Here is a 13,908-nt window from a genome sequence, read left to right as displayed (position 1 = left end):
AAGTGCAGGAACAGATGGTAGTCACTGGGCGCAAGGTCGGGGCTGTACGGAGGATGATCTAGAGTTTCCCATCGAAAAGATGTGATGAGATCTTTGGTCCGATTCGCCACGTGCGGACGGGCATTGCCTTGCAGCAAAACGGTGCCCTTGCTCAACTTCCACGGACTGTTGCTTTGATTCTGGTGTGACGTAGGCTACCCACGTTTCATCGCCCGTAACAATGTGGCTTAAGAAATCATCACCAGCCGGCCGCGGTGGTCTAGCGGTTCTGGCGCTGCAGTCCGGAACCGCGGGACTGCTACGGTCGCAGGTTCGAATCCTGCCTCGGCCATGGGTGTGTGTGATGTCCTTAGGTTAGTTAGGTTTAAGTAGTTCTAAGTTCTAGGGGACTTATGACCTAAGATGTTGAGTCCCATAGTGCTCAGAGCCATTTGAGCCAAATCATCACCGTCGTTGTGGTACCGCTCAAGGGAAGTCAATGCACTGTCTAAACGTTTGGTTTTGTGCACATCCGTCAACATTTCGGTACCAAACGTGCGCACAATTTTCGGTAATTCGAGAGCTCGGTCACAGTTCCGTACAAAACACTACGAGAAACATTAGGAAAGTCATCCCGCAAGGAGGAAATCGTAAAGCGTCTGTTTTCTCTCACCTTATTGTCCACTTCCTGCACCAAACTTTCATTAACGACCGAAGGACGCCCACTCCGTTGTTCATCGTGCACATTTGTGCAGCCATCATTAAATGCTCTCACCCCATTTCTTACCATTCCGTCACTCATAATGTTTTCTCCGCAAACTGCACAGATCTCACGATGAATATCGATCCCTTTTAGGCCTTTAGCACTAAGAAATCTTATAACAGCCCGTACTTCACAGTCGCCGGGACTCACGATTATCGGAGGCATCTTAAACACTCAGTACACAACGTAAACAAGGAAGAATCAGACTGTAATGGCGTCAGTGCGTAGCTTAAAGTACAGGCTTTCATGTAAAAATAAAATTATTGAGATATCTTAGCAAGTCTTTTTTTTTAATTTCATAACGGTACTTACTTAAAAAAAACACGCCTCGTATATATATAAGTTCGTGACATCCAGTTTGACAAATTACCTTTTTCTGGCGGACACACGTCCAGATTGTCCGCTCATATTAACATCTCAAAACTCCGCCATCTCTCTCCCTACATCCACCACTGCTGGCTAGAGTTGTGGCGATTCGTGAATGAGTCGTTCATTTGAACGACTCTAAATAAAGAATCGTAAGAATCGAATCGTGATACGGACGAATCGTCGTTCAAAAGAATCGTAAGAACGATTGCGTGTTTCCGAGTCGTGACGATTCCAAGTTCCAACGATTCATCGATTCTTAGTACGCTATGTTTCGAAGGCAACTTCCGAATCATGCCGAGTCGTGCCGAATGATTACGACCGCCAGATGGCAGTCAGATGGAGGATGCGTGTGAACAAAGGAAGCTCGGAACGAACAAACGAAGTAATACCGTCTTTAAACAAAAGCTTTTTAATTAATAATTTCAAGTTCGAGTTTTCGAATGTTATCGTGTTCAGATTCACATTAAATTTCACTGAAGTAATGTCGCTGTATACGATTGAATCCTACTGTTTAGAAGTATGTCGTCTTCTCACGTAAATATTAGTGGCAGCGGCAAGTTCTCAAGCAAATTAAGAGCAAAATACCTGTGCTTTGTATTTAGAAGAAAAGAAAGTTAAGCTAAATTTGCTGTGTGGGAGGGCTGTCAGCTGCGTTATGAATTACAAGGGTGATGTGGACTTGGAAAGACATCTTAGCACAGAAAAACATAGGATGATATGAGCCAAACCACGTCTGCCTCACTGCTAGATTTTGTTACTATAAAACAGACGTCTGTAGTTAGATACGTGCAAGCCACACAACCAAACTGGCATACCACGTAATTTTGCACCACCTTTCGCACAAATCGACTCCTCTGCCCTGGCATACTGAAATAAAACAATAGATGCATTCAAATCAAACGTGACCTTTCATCAATTATAAATCGAGAATCACACTTGTAACGTCATATGCATGTTTACTCATAAATAAACTATTTCTGGCACATCATGACACAGTTCGATTCTAACCCCATTGACAATTTCAGACATGTCCTGCCTCTGTGAGTAAGACGTAGAACTTTTTGCATTCCGTAAGAATCGTGCCATCGCAGCAGGCCCCCACAACCGCACGAGTGGTCGACTGTGAAGAGCGGACAAATTGAATAGCTGGGCGGCGGCCATTAGAGTGGTAAACTGACGCGCGGAGTTCGAATGTTTATACATCGCGTTTGGTTATAAAATGCCTTCCCTCGAGTTAGGTCACAAACATAATGCCTCATTTAAATACGTCACTACAATATACTTCTTAATTTATGAACAAACAGCAACTAGTCACTGTTTATGAATTTATTTTACGTACTACATGGAATCTGCCGTAGCTAAAAGTTACGTACTGGACCCGTAGCATTTTTCGTAGTTCATTTACGATAGATGTACGAAAAATGCATCAAAATACTCGAAGATTTGCCCACTATATAAATAGATGTTTTCTGACTCTACCTTGCTTTAGATTTTATGACGAGAAGTGCGTTATATATGGCATAGTGCTTTGGCAACTCACGACCAAATTATCAAGTTTCAACCTAACCTAGACCATGAAAACACTACAGATCAGCCAACTTTCTTCAAAATGATCAGAACATATAAAATGGTATTCTGTCGGTCGGAAATGTTGCCTCCTGACAGCGTGTAACCATTTTTGTAACAGCTATGGTTTTGAGAAAGGAAACCTGCAAATAGATGCACGGACATTATGCTAATACCGTGTTACAAAAACATTTATCAAGCAAGTGCACTGACATACAAAACAACTTAAAATATTCACTTACCTGTGAAATGTAATATTCGTTCCTTTCTCGAATTTATTTGTACAATTAATCCCTGCACGACTCTTCACCATTGTACTTCTTTTGATTGGAACGAACAGACAGTAGAACTACGAGTAACAAATACTGTATGTACGTCCCAACAAATATACAACGTTGAATCTGGGTCTTCATAAACAACAGTATTACACAACACATCAGACTACAACCACTATAATGGCGTCCAGCCGAAGGTTCAAATTATCCCGCGACTGCAGCGCCATCAGTGAGTCTAGTAATTTTTTACAAGGTCTTTGCATCGCAGACTAGAATCGTAGGAATCGATTCGCAATGTGAGATTGAATCGTAGGAATCGAATCGGGAAAAAGAATCGTGTTGCCCAACTCTACTGCTGGCGGCTGACAACTGCGCAACGCTACGCGCTGTTCACATCCAACTGGCCAACACTACAATAGAGAATATTCCAACAATGAGTCCAACCACCCACAGACTGCACACAGCGCGGTCAGCGATTTTAATACAGAGTGCTACGTGGCCTCACCAACATAAAAACCTAAACAGGCTACATAGCTCCCAAGCCCCGCACAAAAATTTTTACAAATTGTTTTGGGCAGTGGCCAATAATGATTTGGTAGCACAACGTATTTCCAGCACTGTCATTCATAATTTTTCTAACAAGGGAACCTCCCCATCGCACCCCCCTCAGACTTAGTTATAAGTTGGCACAGTGGATAGGCCTTGAAAACCGGAACACAGATCAATCGAGAAAACAGGAAGAAGTTGTGTGGAACTATGAAAAAAATAAGCAAAATATACTAACTGAGTAGCCCATGCGCAAGATAGGCAACATTAAGGATAATCTGAGCCCAGGAGCGCCGTGGTCCCGTGGTTAGCGTGAGCAGCTGCGGAACAAGAGGTCCTGGGTTCAAGTCTTTCCTCGAGCGACAACTTTATTTATTTTCGCAAAGTTATGATCTGTCCGTTCGTTCATTGACGTCTCTGTTCACTGTAATAAGTTTAGTGTCTTGTGTTTTGCGACCGCACTGCAAAACCGTGCGATTAGTAGACGAAAGGACGTGCCTCTCCAATGGGAACCAAAAACATTAGATCGCAAGGTCATAGGTCAACTGATTCCTCCACAGGAAAACACGTCTGATATATTCTATACGACACTGGTGACGGCATGTGCGTCACACGACAGGAATGTTTTCGAATGGCGAATGGGTAAAAAGATTCTTCTAACTTGTCCGATTTAGGATTTCTTGTGGATGTGATAATCACTCCCAAAAAAGTGATGAAAACATAACGGACGGACAGATAATAATTGAAAATAAAAAATTAAAATATTTCTGTAGAGGGCAGACTTGAACCAAGGACCTCTGCTTCCACAGCTGCTCACACTAACCACGGGGCCACCGCTCTCTTCAGTTCACACTCTCCTTAATGTCGCATATCTTACACATAGACTACTCAGTTTGTATATTTTGCTTATTTTTTCATAGTTCCACACAACATCTTCCTGTTTTCTTGATTGATCTGTGTTCAGTTTTTCAAGGCCGGTCCACTGTGCAACGTATAACTAAATCTGAGGGGGGGGGGGGGGTGCGATGGGGAGGTTCCCTTGTAAGGGGACGTTTCACTGGCAATGGCTCTAACCTCGCTGGGCATCAAGTTGGAATGAGCTCATTTGACAGACAGGGTATCTCACTCCACGCTGCTGCAGCTCTGTGCCTGGCAATCGGTGGTGTTCCAGTGTCTCAGCACTGGGCACTACAGGCAGTGTGTGGTCTTGTGTTATCTTGTTAGAAGGTAATGTTACAGACACCGCAAAATATGGGTACAGCCTCTGGCCTTAACATGCCAGAAATGTAGCACCTACTGTCCACACAGTCTTTCTTTGGATTCAAAGGAGAAGTTTCAAAACTTCCATTCACTGTTAAGCACATAATTCAGGGTGAGTCACTAACTATTGCTACCTAGAATAACTCCGAAACTATGATAGTAACCATAATATGACGTTGGTTTTTTGTTGCTAGGTGGGGTCGCGTCGGAGATATGAAAGCCAACTTTACTTTTTTAAATGCGATACTATAGTTTGCTACTTATTTTCTGATAGCGGCTATCGAGACGAATCCAATGATGGGTAACAGCAAGATCTTTGAAGGTCAACGAAGGTCCGAAAGGTGGCATAAACGTCCATTTACAGAAGGTTGTTGGTTGGTTTGGTGTTGTTTAACGTCCCGTCGACAACGAGGTCATTAGAGACGGAGCGCAAGCTCGGGTTAGCGAAGGATGGGGAACCATCCCGGCATTCGCCTGAAACGATTTACGGAAATCACGGAAAACCTAAATCAGGATGGCTGGAGACGGGATTGAACCGTCGTCCTCCCGAATGCGCATTTACAGAAGGTGTTCGATGTGATGACCATTGGTGTCAATGCAGTGCCGCTTGTCATGGATTGAGTGTTATTCCTTATCACTTCGGTGCTTATCGAAGCACATGCTCTGACAATTCTCTCTCGCGTATCTTCAGGTGTAGGTCTTGCATGAATCCCCACAAGAAAAAATTAAGAGACGTCTAGTCACACTATTCACAGGGTTAACCATAAATAATACACGACTAAAAATTCAGTTCACAATTATATTCATTGGAGTAAGCTTGACATTCTTCCGTCAACACTTCTTAGGATTAGCCGGCCACGACACATCTCCTCCGCGTCTAATCCAACGATTTGGGAATCGTCTCTGCAACTCATTTCTAGCCATCAGCGAAAAATGTGCCGGACACCCGTCGTGTCGATACCACATTCTGTTCCTTGTTCCTAGAGGTATTTCTTCCAATAACAGACCTATTGTTTGTTGCAGGAATGTCGTGTACTTCCTACCATTAAGATTTCCTTCGATGAAATAGGGGCCTATAATTCTGTCCTCCAGAATCCCACACCATACATTCACCGACCACAGTTTTTGGTGTGGAACTTGCCGCAGTCAACATGGATTTTCCATTGCCGAATAATCCATTTTCATAACTCACTGTCTGTGGCGGAGTGTTACTTAAAATCCGTCTTGATTGCAAATTTTTTATTCATATGACCGGTTTCGGTTCATTCAGAACCGTCTTCAGATCTGATATTTCAGTTACAGGAGTAACCCGTCCAAATTCAGCAACTTTCACATGCTACGTCACATGATGTCACATGATGTGACGTAGCATGTGAAAGTTGCTGAATTTGGACGGGTTACTCCTGTAACTGAAATATCAGATCTGAAGATGGTTCTGAATGAACCGAAACCGGTCACATGATGTGACGTAGCATGTGAAAGTTACTGGATTTGGACGGGTTACTCCTGTAACTGAAATATCAGATCTGAAGATGGTTCTGAATGAACCGAAACCGGTCACATGATGTGACGTAGCATGTGAAAGTTACTGGATTTGGACGGGTTACTCCTGTAACTGAAATATCAGATCTGAAGATGGTTCTGAATGAACCGAAACCGGTCATATGAATAAAAAATTTGCAATCAAGACGGATTTTAAGTAACATTATAAAATCACTGATTGCTGTTATCCCATAAGACATTATGTCTGTTTTTGCAAAGAAATGTGGCGGAGTGGTTACACGATAATAACATCCCTGTAATGGACTGACTTGCACAGAGTCCTGATCTGAATCCTGTAGAACACCTTTGGGATGTTTTGGAACGCCGACTTCGTGCGAGGCCTCACGGACCGACATCGATACCTCTCCTCAGTGCAGCACTCCGTCAAGAATGAGCTGCCATTCCCCAAGAAACCATCCAACGCCTGATGGAACGTATGCCTGCGATAGTGGAAGTTGTCATCAAATCTAAGGGTGGTCCAACGCCATACTGAATTCCATCATTACCGATGGAGGGCGCCACGAACTTGTAAGTCATTTTCAGCCACGTGTCCAGATACTTTTGATCACGTAGTGTACTTTGACTAGTAGCCCATGTCCGAAAAGGTACCGTTTCCGTTCTACGGCGGTTTCAATTCAGATGCTGAACTCACGCAGTTACGCTTGAGGAATTGAATTAGCCGTGATGCAGTGCAGTTAATCGGTAACAATTCTAAAGAAAGCATAACGAAACATCGATTTATCCCTGATCCACATTTGTCTGTATTAATACTTGAATATTACCTGCTTATACTAATCTAAAAGAAACAAAAAAAGCCAGCTCGATGTGGCGACCGCCAACTTTGTTACAGTCGTTGTACCTACGAAGCGTCTTCTGGTACACGCTGTCCATCCCATCTGGTTGGTGTCTGTTCAGTTTCTAGTGCAGCGGTCTGATCTCGTGCCAGCAGATCTTCCTCTGTCTCTACAGGAGTTTCGTAAACTAAACTTTGCATACTATCCCACCGGAAGTAGGCCATAGGACGTGAAACACGTTATCCTGTCTACCCTATGTTATATCACGAGAAGCAACTCTTGACGCTTTTCTCTTTTCCCTCTGCAGACGTTTGGCCCCCACTTCAGCACAACGCACAGAACATTCACACAGCCGTGTGAAATTGTCGGAATAGTCCTTCTTTGGGATGTTTTTCAAACTCGAGTGTCAAATTGGCTTTGAATGTCGGTTATGTCTTCAAAGTAGTGCTGTTGAGGAAACATCGATATATCGATGTTTCTTCCAATAATGAACGATAAATGACGGCGACACTTCTCCACAGATTTATCGATATCAAAATGTCAATGTCGAGTGCCGATAAACAGGGCTATTACAAATGATTGAAGAGATTTCATAAATTCACTGTAGCTCCATTCATTGACATATGGTCACGACACACTACAGATACGTAGAAAAACTCATAAAGTTTTGTTCGGCTGAAGCCGCACTTCAGGTTTCTGCCGCCAGAGCGCTCGAGAGCGCAGTGAGACAAAATGGCGACAGGAGCCGAGAATGCATATGTCGTGCTTGAAATGCACTCACATCAGTCAGTCATAACAGTGCAACGACACTTCAGGACGAAGTTCAACAAAGATCCACAGACTGCTAACTCCATTCGGCGATGGTATGCGCAGTTTAAAGCTTCTGGATGCCTCTGTAAGGGGAAATCAACGGGTCGGCCTGCAGTGAGCGAAGAAACGGTTGAACGCGTGCGGGCAAGTTTCACGCGTAGCCCGCGGAAGTCGACGAATAAAGCAAGCAGGGAGCTAAACGTACCACAGCCGACGGTTTGGAAAATCTTACGGAAAAGGCTAAAGCAGAAGCCTTACCGTTTACAATTGCTACAAGCCCTGACACTCGATGACAAAGTCAAACGCTTTGAATTTTCGGCGCGGTTGCAACAGCTCGTGGAAGAGGATGCGTTCAGTGCGAAACTTGATTTCAGTGATGAAGCAACATTTTTTCTTAATGGTGAAGTGAACAGACACAATGTGCGAATCTGGGCGGTAGAGAATCCTCACGCATTCGTGCAGGAAATTCGCAATTCACCAAAAGTTAACGTGTTTTGTGCAATCTCACGGTTTAAAGTTTACGGCCCCTTTTTCTTCTGCGAAAAAAACGTTACAGGACACGTGAATCTGGACATGCTGGAAAATTGGCTCATGCCACAACTGGAGACCGACAGCGCCGACTTCATCTTTCAACAGGATGGTGCTCCACCGCACTTCCATCACGATGTTCGGCATTTCTTAAACAGGAGATTGGAAAACCGATGGATCGGTCGTGGTGGAGATCATGATCAGCAATTCATGTCATGGCCTCCACGTTCTCCCTACTTAACCCCATGCGATTTCTTTGTGTGGGGTTATGTGAAAGATTCAGTGTTTAAACCTCCTCTACCAAGAAACGTGCCAGAACTGCGAGCTCGCATCAACGATGCTTTCGAACTCACTGATGGGGACATGCTGCGCCGACTGTGGGAGGAACTTGATTATCGGCTTGATGTCTGCCGGATCACTAAAGGGGCACATATCGAACATTTGTGAATGCCTAAAAATCTTTTTGAGTTTTTGTATGTGTGTGCAAAGCATTGTGAAAATATCTCAAATAATAAAGTTATTGTAGAGCTGTGAAATCGCTTCAATCATTTGTAATAACCCTGTATTTTTAATATTATGTTCTTTTTACAATTTTCGGTAAATATTTGAAGTTGTTATTTTGAAATTGTAGTAGAATATAATTTTACGATGGTAATCAGAAAAGTAAGGTCTCCTATTTGTTTATAAGTGCATAGACCTGTTTATTTCTACAATGGTTTACAACTTGAACATTTAGCTATCTTTCGACATAATCACCATTTCTGTCGATGCATTTTTGTAGATGCTGTGGCAGTTTTTGTATGCCCATGTCATACCAGCTCGCCGCCATGCTGTTCATAAAGTTGCTTGGTCTCAGGTGTAAAGTGGTATGCCCAGGTTTCGTCACCCGTGACAGTTGAGTCCAGAAAGTTGTCCTGTTCGGCTGCAAGGCGGTGAAGAAATGCGCGGGAAGCATCAACTCGTTGCCGCATGTGGTCCTCAGTCAGCATGCGTGGCACCCATCTTGCGTACACCCCCCGGTAGTTCAATGTTTCCGTAAAAATTCTGTGAGCAGTGCTTCGGGAAACCTCAGGAACCAATGTGCAGAGACCGTCCACGGTGATCCGCCGAGCTTCACGCATGCTTTGCTCAACCTACAACACTGTCTCCTCAGAAATTGACGGTCTCCCGCTCCTTTGTTCGTCGTGAATTTCGGTCCGACCAGCTGCAAATTCTCTACACCACTTGCGAACATTTTTGGCATCCGTGCACGACTCACCATACACTTCCGTCAATTGGCGACGGATTTCAATCGGCGCAGTGCCCTTTGCGTTCAAGTGCAGAATAACTGCACGCAATTCGCACTTGGCGGTAACATCCAACATCCAACAGGAGCTCCGCCCCCAGCGCGGCGTGCGCGTGTTTACACACAGCGCGTGAAGCACTCTTCATAACAGTGTGGCCAACTGCCACACAGAGTTAAAAGAAGTCCGATTTCACTAGGGGGTGGCTGTGCCAGTGGAATGACAAGATATACGATGTGAATCAACAGTACTCTAGATGCCTTTAAAAAAAAAAAAAAAAAAAAAAAACCGCAACCAGTGTGCTATTTCTTGACCTCAGCGTGCTTGAAAACATCTAAATGACAACATTGTTCTTTGCGGTCATCGGAGACGTGTGAAGGGAAATGTTGACGTATTCGGCGCTTGGCGCTCTATACACAAACTCCAATGTCTAACTGTACCACGCAGTTTTGGCACGACAGCTGCTAGGTCGTAGGCGTTTTGCAGAAATGGAAAAAAGAAACAGGAAAGTCGACATGAAGTCTTCCGGATAAATCCGTGAACGATGGACCCATCGGACACTTGTGCCACTTACATGCAGCTACTATTGTCAGCAATGCGGTTATCGCCAAACGTAAACCAGCTTCGTTTTCCTTTCAATTCTCGCTGTAATGGGGGATAAGCACGCTGCTAGCTTGTTGATGTACAGAATATCTAATAGTAAATCAATACTTAAATATACAGCTCCAAAACTTGCGGTACAATGTGAAGCCGATATTTTTATAGGCGGGTGCGTCGATATTCTTCCTTCAATATATCATAAAAATGTATTATTTTCGATATGTCGAGAGCCGTTAATGATATTTTGGTAAACGTCGATGTATCGGACTACCGATATTTTTAAAAATATCAACAGTCCTACTTCAAAGCCGGCCGGAGTGGCCGAGCGGTTCTAGGCGCTACAGTCTGGAACCGCGCGAGCGCTACGGTCGCAGGTTCGAATTCTGCCTCGGGCATGGATGTGTGTGATGTCCTTAGGTTAGTTAGGTTTAAGTAGTTCTAAGTTCTAGGGGACTGATGACGTCAGAAGTTAAGTCCCATAGTGCTCAGAGCCATTTGAGCCAACCTACTTCAAAGCGTTCACCGAACATCCGAATTTCTGCACTTTTTCGTTTTGTGGTAGTTTCGTATTGAGAACATCAAATACCCGTGATTTTCTCCAGAAAAGAGTTATCTGCGTTTTTCATTTTAGTCAAATCGCTCCTGACGTCGTCGTTTGATCGGGAGGTGAGTGGGCAACCTTTGAACACGTTTATCTCTTGTACGAAAAACTGTGGAGAATGTCTTGAATACTTGATTTATGAATCTCGCTACGTTGCGATTTGCGACTCACAACGGCCGCTCGTTCACTGCTTAACACTGCCTGTTCCGAAGTGACTGGTTGAATGCACACCTCTCGTTTGCGGTTGTTAGTTCAAGTTGCTGCGCTGACGGTCCTTATACGCAAGGAATGAAATCAGTCTCGTAACTTTTTGGAAGTATGTTGTACTGTTCTTTAAAAACACTAAGTTGCTATGTGAGTGGATTGCGAAGAATCTGTATGTTTTTTCAAAAAGTGAAAGAATCATATACTACACGATTAATAGTATTAGTAACATTTCAAACAGTTCACCTTATGACATCGTAGTCTTGTGGTACAACGAATTGTCCCAATCGCTGAGGAGTTAGCTGTATTGATATTCAGGTGTTTCTTGAGTTCTGTGTTTGCAACAATTGCCATCGTGATTTTTGTATATCTAATTTGTTTCTTTTTCTTTATCTGTATATAAATCCCAAGTTACTCCTTCTTCCTATCCTGTTTCTCCTTCCTCATTTATTTCTTTACCCTCATATTGATATTCGTCCTCTGATGCATATGCCCTGTCATCTGTTTCTTTCCCACTTCACTTGTTGCTTTGTTTCATAACTCTGAATTATGTCTTCCTCACATCTGCATCTTTTCCTTCACAACCTTGTTCTGCATTGTCTGTTTGTTCTATCTGTACTATTTCTTACACCTCATCTATTTCTCTGTCCTCCATCTGTATATCCTCCCCCGCCCTATTCCTCCGCTTTTCTCGTTCTGTCTCATCTGTTTCCCCTTCCTTATAAACATTTCTTCATCTTATGTTCTCTCATACATTTATTCCCCCCCCCCCCTTCCCTGTACTCACACCATTTTCTCTTATCCAATCCATTTTCCCTACTCATCAATTTCTTGTTGTCCTGCAACTGCTTTCTTTTCCCTTCCTCCTCTATCTTCATCAACATTTTGTTCTTCCTGATTTGTTCAATTCCACTTATCAACCTGCTTGTTCTTCCTCACCTATTTCTATCATCTCTTTATCCACTTGAGGTGGATCTTATTTGCTTCTTCTTAGTTATTTGTTTATCCTTCCTAATCTTTTTCTTCCACCTTATCTGTTTCTTCCATCTCACCTCTTTCTTGCAGGTCATGTGGTTTTTTCCGCCTTGGCTGTTTCTCCAAACTCATATCTCTCTTCCATCTCATCTCATTCTTCCAGCTCATCTATTTCTTTTACCTCATCTCTTGCATCTCATCTGGGTACTCCATCTTGTCTGGTTCATCCACCGTAGCTCTTCTCTTACATCTCATCCGTTCTTCCATATCATCTAATTCTTGCATATCATCTCTCTTTCTCATCCTATCTCTCTTTTCCACCCACCTGTCTTTTCACCCCATCTACCTTTTATCATGTCTCTCTTCATCCCATCTGTATTTCCCATAGCTTCTCCCTTTGCACCCCATCTGTCTTTTGCATCTCATCTGTCTTTTCCATCTCATTTGTCTTTCCCACCTCATCTCTCTTTGGCACCCCATCTCTCTTTTGCACCTGATCTCTCTTTACCACCTGATGTCTGTTTTCCACCCCATCTCTCTTTTCCACCCCATCTGTATTTTCTATCCCATCTATCTTTTATCATATCTGCCTTCCATCCCATCTGTCTTTTCCATACCTTTTTCCTTTCCACCTCATCTGCCTTTTCCACCTCACCTCTATTTTGCACCCTTCCCCCCCCCCCCCCCCCATCTTTCTTTCACACCCATCTCTTTCTTCCACGTCATCTTGCAGGTCACCTGTTTGTTTCACCTCAGCTGTTTCCCACACTTCATCTTTCTCTCTTCCATCTCATCTATTTTGGCCACCTCATTTCTTTCATCTGCATCTCTTTCATCCAGGGCACATGTTTTTTCCACCTCGTCTGTTTCTACCTATTCATTTGTATGCTACTTTTCCTTCATTGTATGCTACTTTTCCTTCATTGTGTTATTGTATCTCACATGCTTTTTCTCTCAGGTATGTATCTTCTCCTTTAATTTCTTCTGTTACCTGTCATCTTCTTCACCCCGACCTGTTCGTTCATCATCTCTCTCCTTCTTTTCTGTCTCCTCACTGCCCCTGACAATACCACCATCATATGTATCATATTCTTCCCCACAACGTCGACTGCCTCGGCACTCTATGTGTGACGTGTGACTCGGTGCGCCCGCAGGCCCGCAGTGAGAGGAGGGGGCTGCGGCCATGTGGTGGGTGACCGCGGCCGGGTGGCTGCTGGCGGGGTGGGCGGCGCTGCTGTGGGCGGCGTGGGTGGCGCTGCGGCGCTACTCGTCGCTGCTGCACGGCACGTGGGCGGCACTCGGCGTCCCCCACCCGCCGCCGGAGCCGCTGTTCGGCAACGTGCGGCCCGTGCTCACGTTCCGCGAGGCGGCCGCCGACGGCTACCGCCGGCTCTACGAGGCCTTCCCGCGGGCCAGGTACATCGGCATCTACCAGGCCCGCCACCCCACCCTGCTGGTCAGTACCTGCTACATACTCAGCTGTGGTTATTGTCTTCTATTGGACTTGTGCCTTTTGATATAAGCTAATTTGGGCGTGATGCATCTTGATTAATGAAAAGATGCTCCCGTTGCTCAAGTCGAACTTTCCACACACGAGAGGTTTCGATCTTTGTATACTCCTGGAAATTGAAATAAGAACACCGTGAATTCATTGTCCCAGGAAGGGGAAACTTTATTGACACATTCCTGGGGTCAGATACATCACATGATCACACTGACAGAACCACAGGCACATAGACACAGGCAACAGAGCATGCACAATGTCGCCACTAGTACAGTGTATATCCACCTTTCGCAGCAATGCAGGCTGCTA

The sequence above is a fragment of the Schistocerca nitens genome, chromosome 11 (genome assembly GCF_023898315.1).
Source record: "Schistocerca nitens isolate TAMUIC-IGC-003100 chromosome 11, iqSchNite1.1, whole genome shotgun sequence".
Taxonomy (NCBI): Eukaryota; Metazoa; Arthropoda; class Insecta; order Orthoptera; family Acrididae; genus Schistocerca; species Schistocerca nitens.
Note: the sequence above shows the minus strand (reverse complement) of the source record.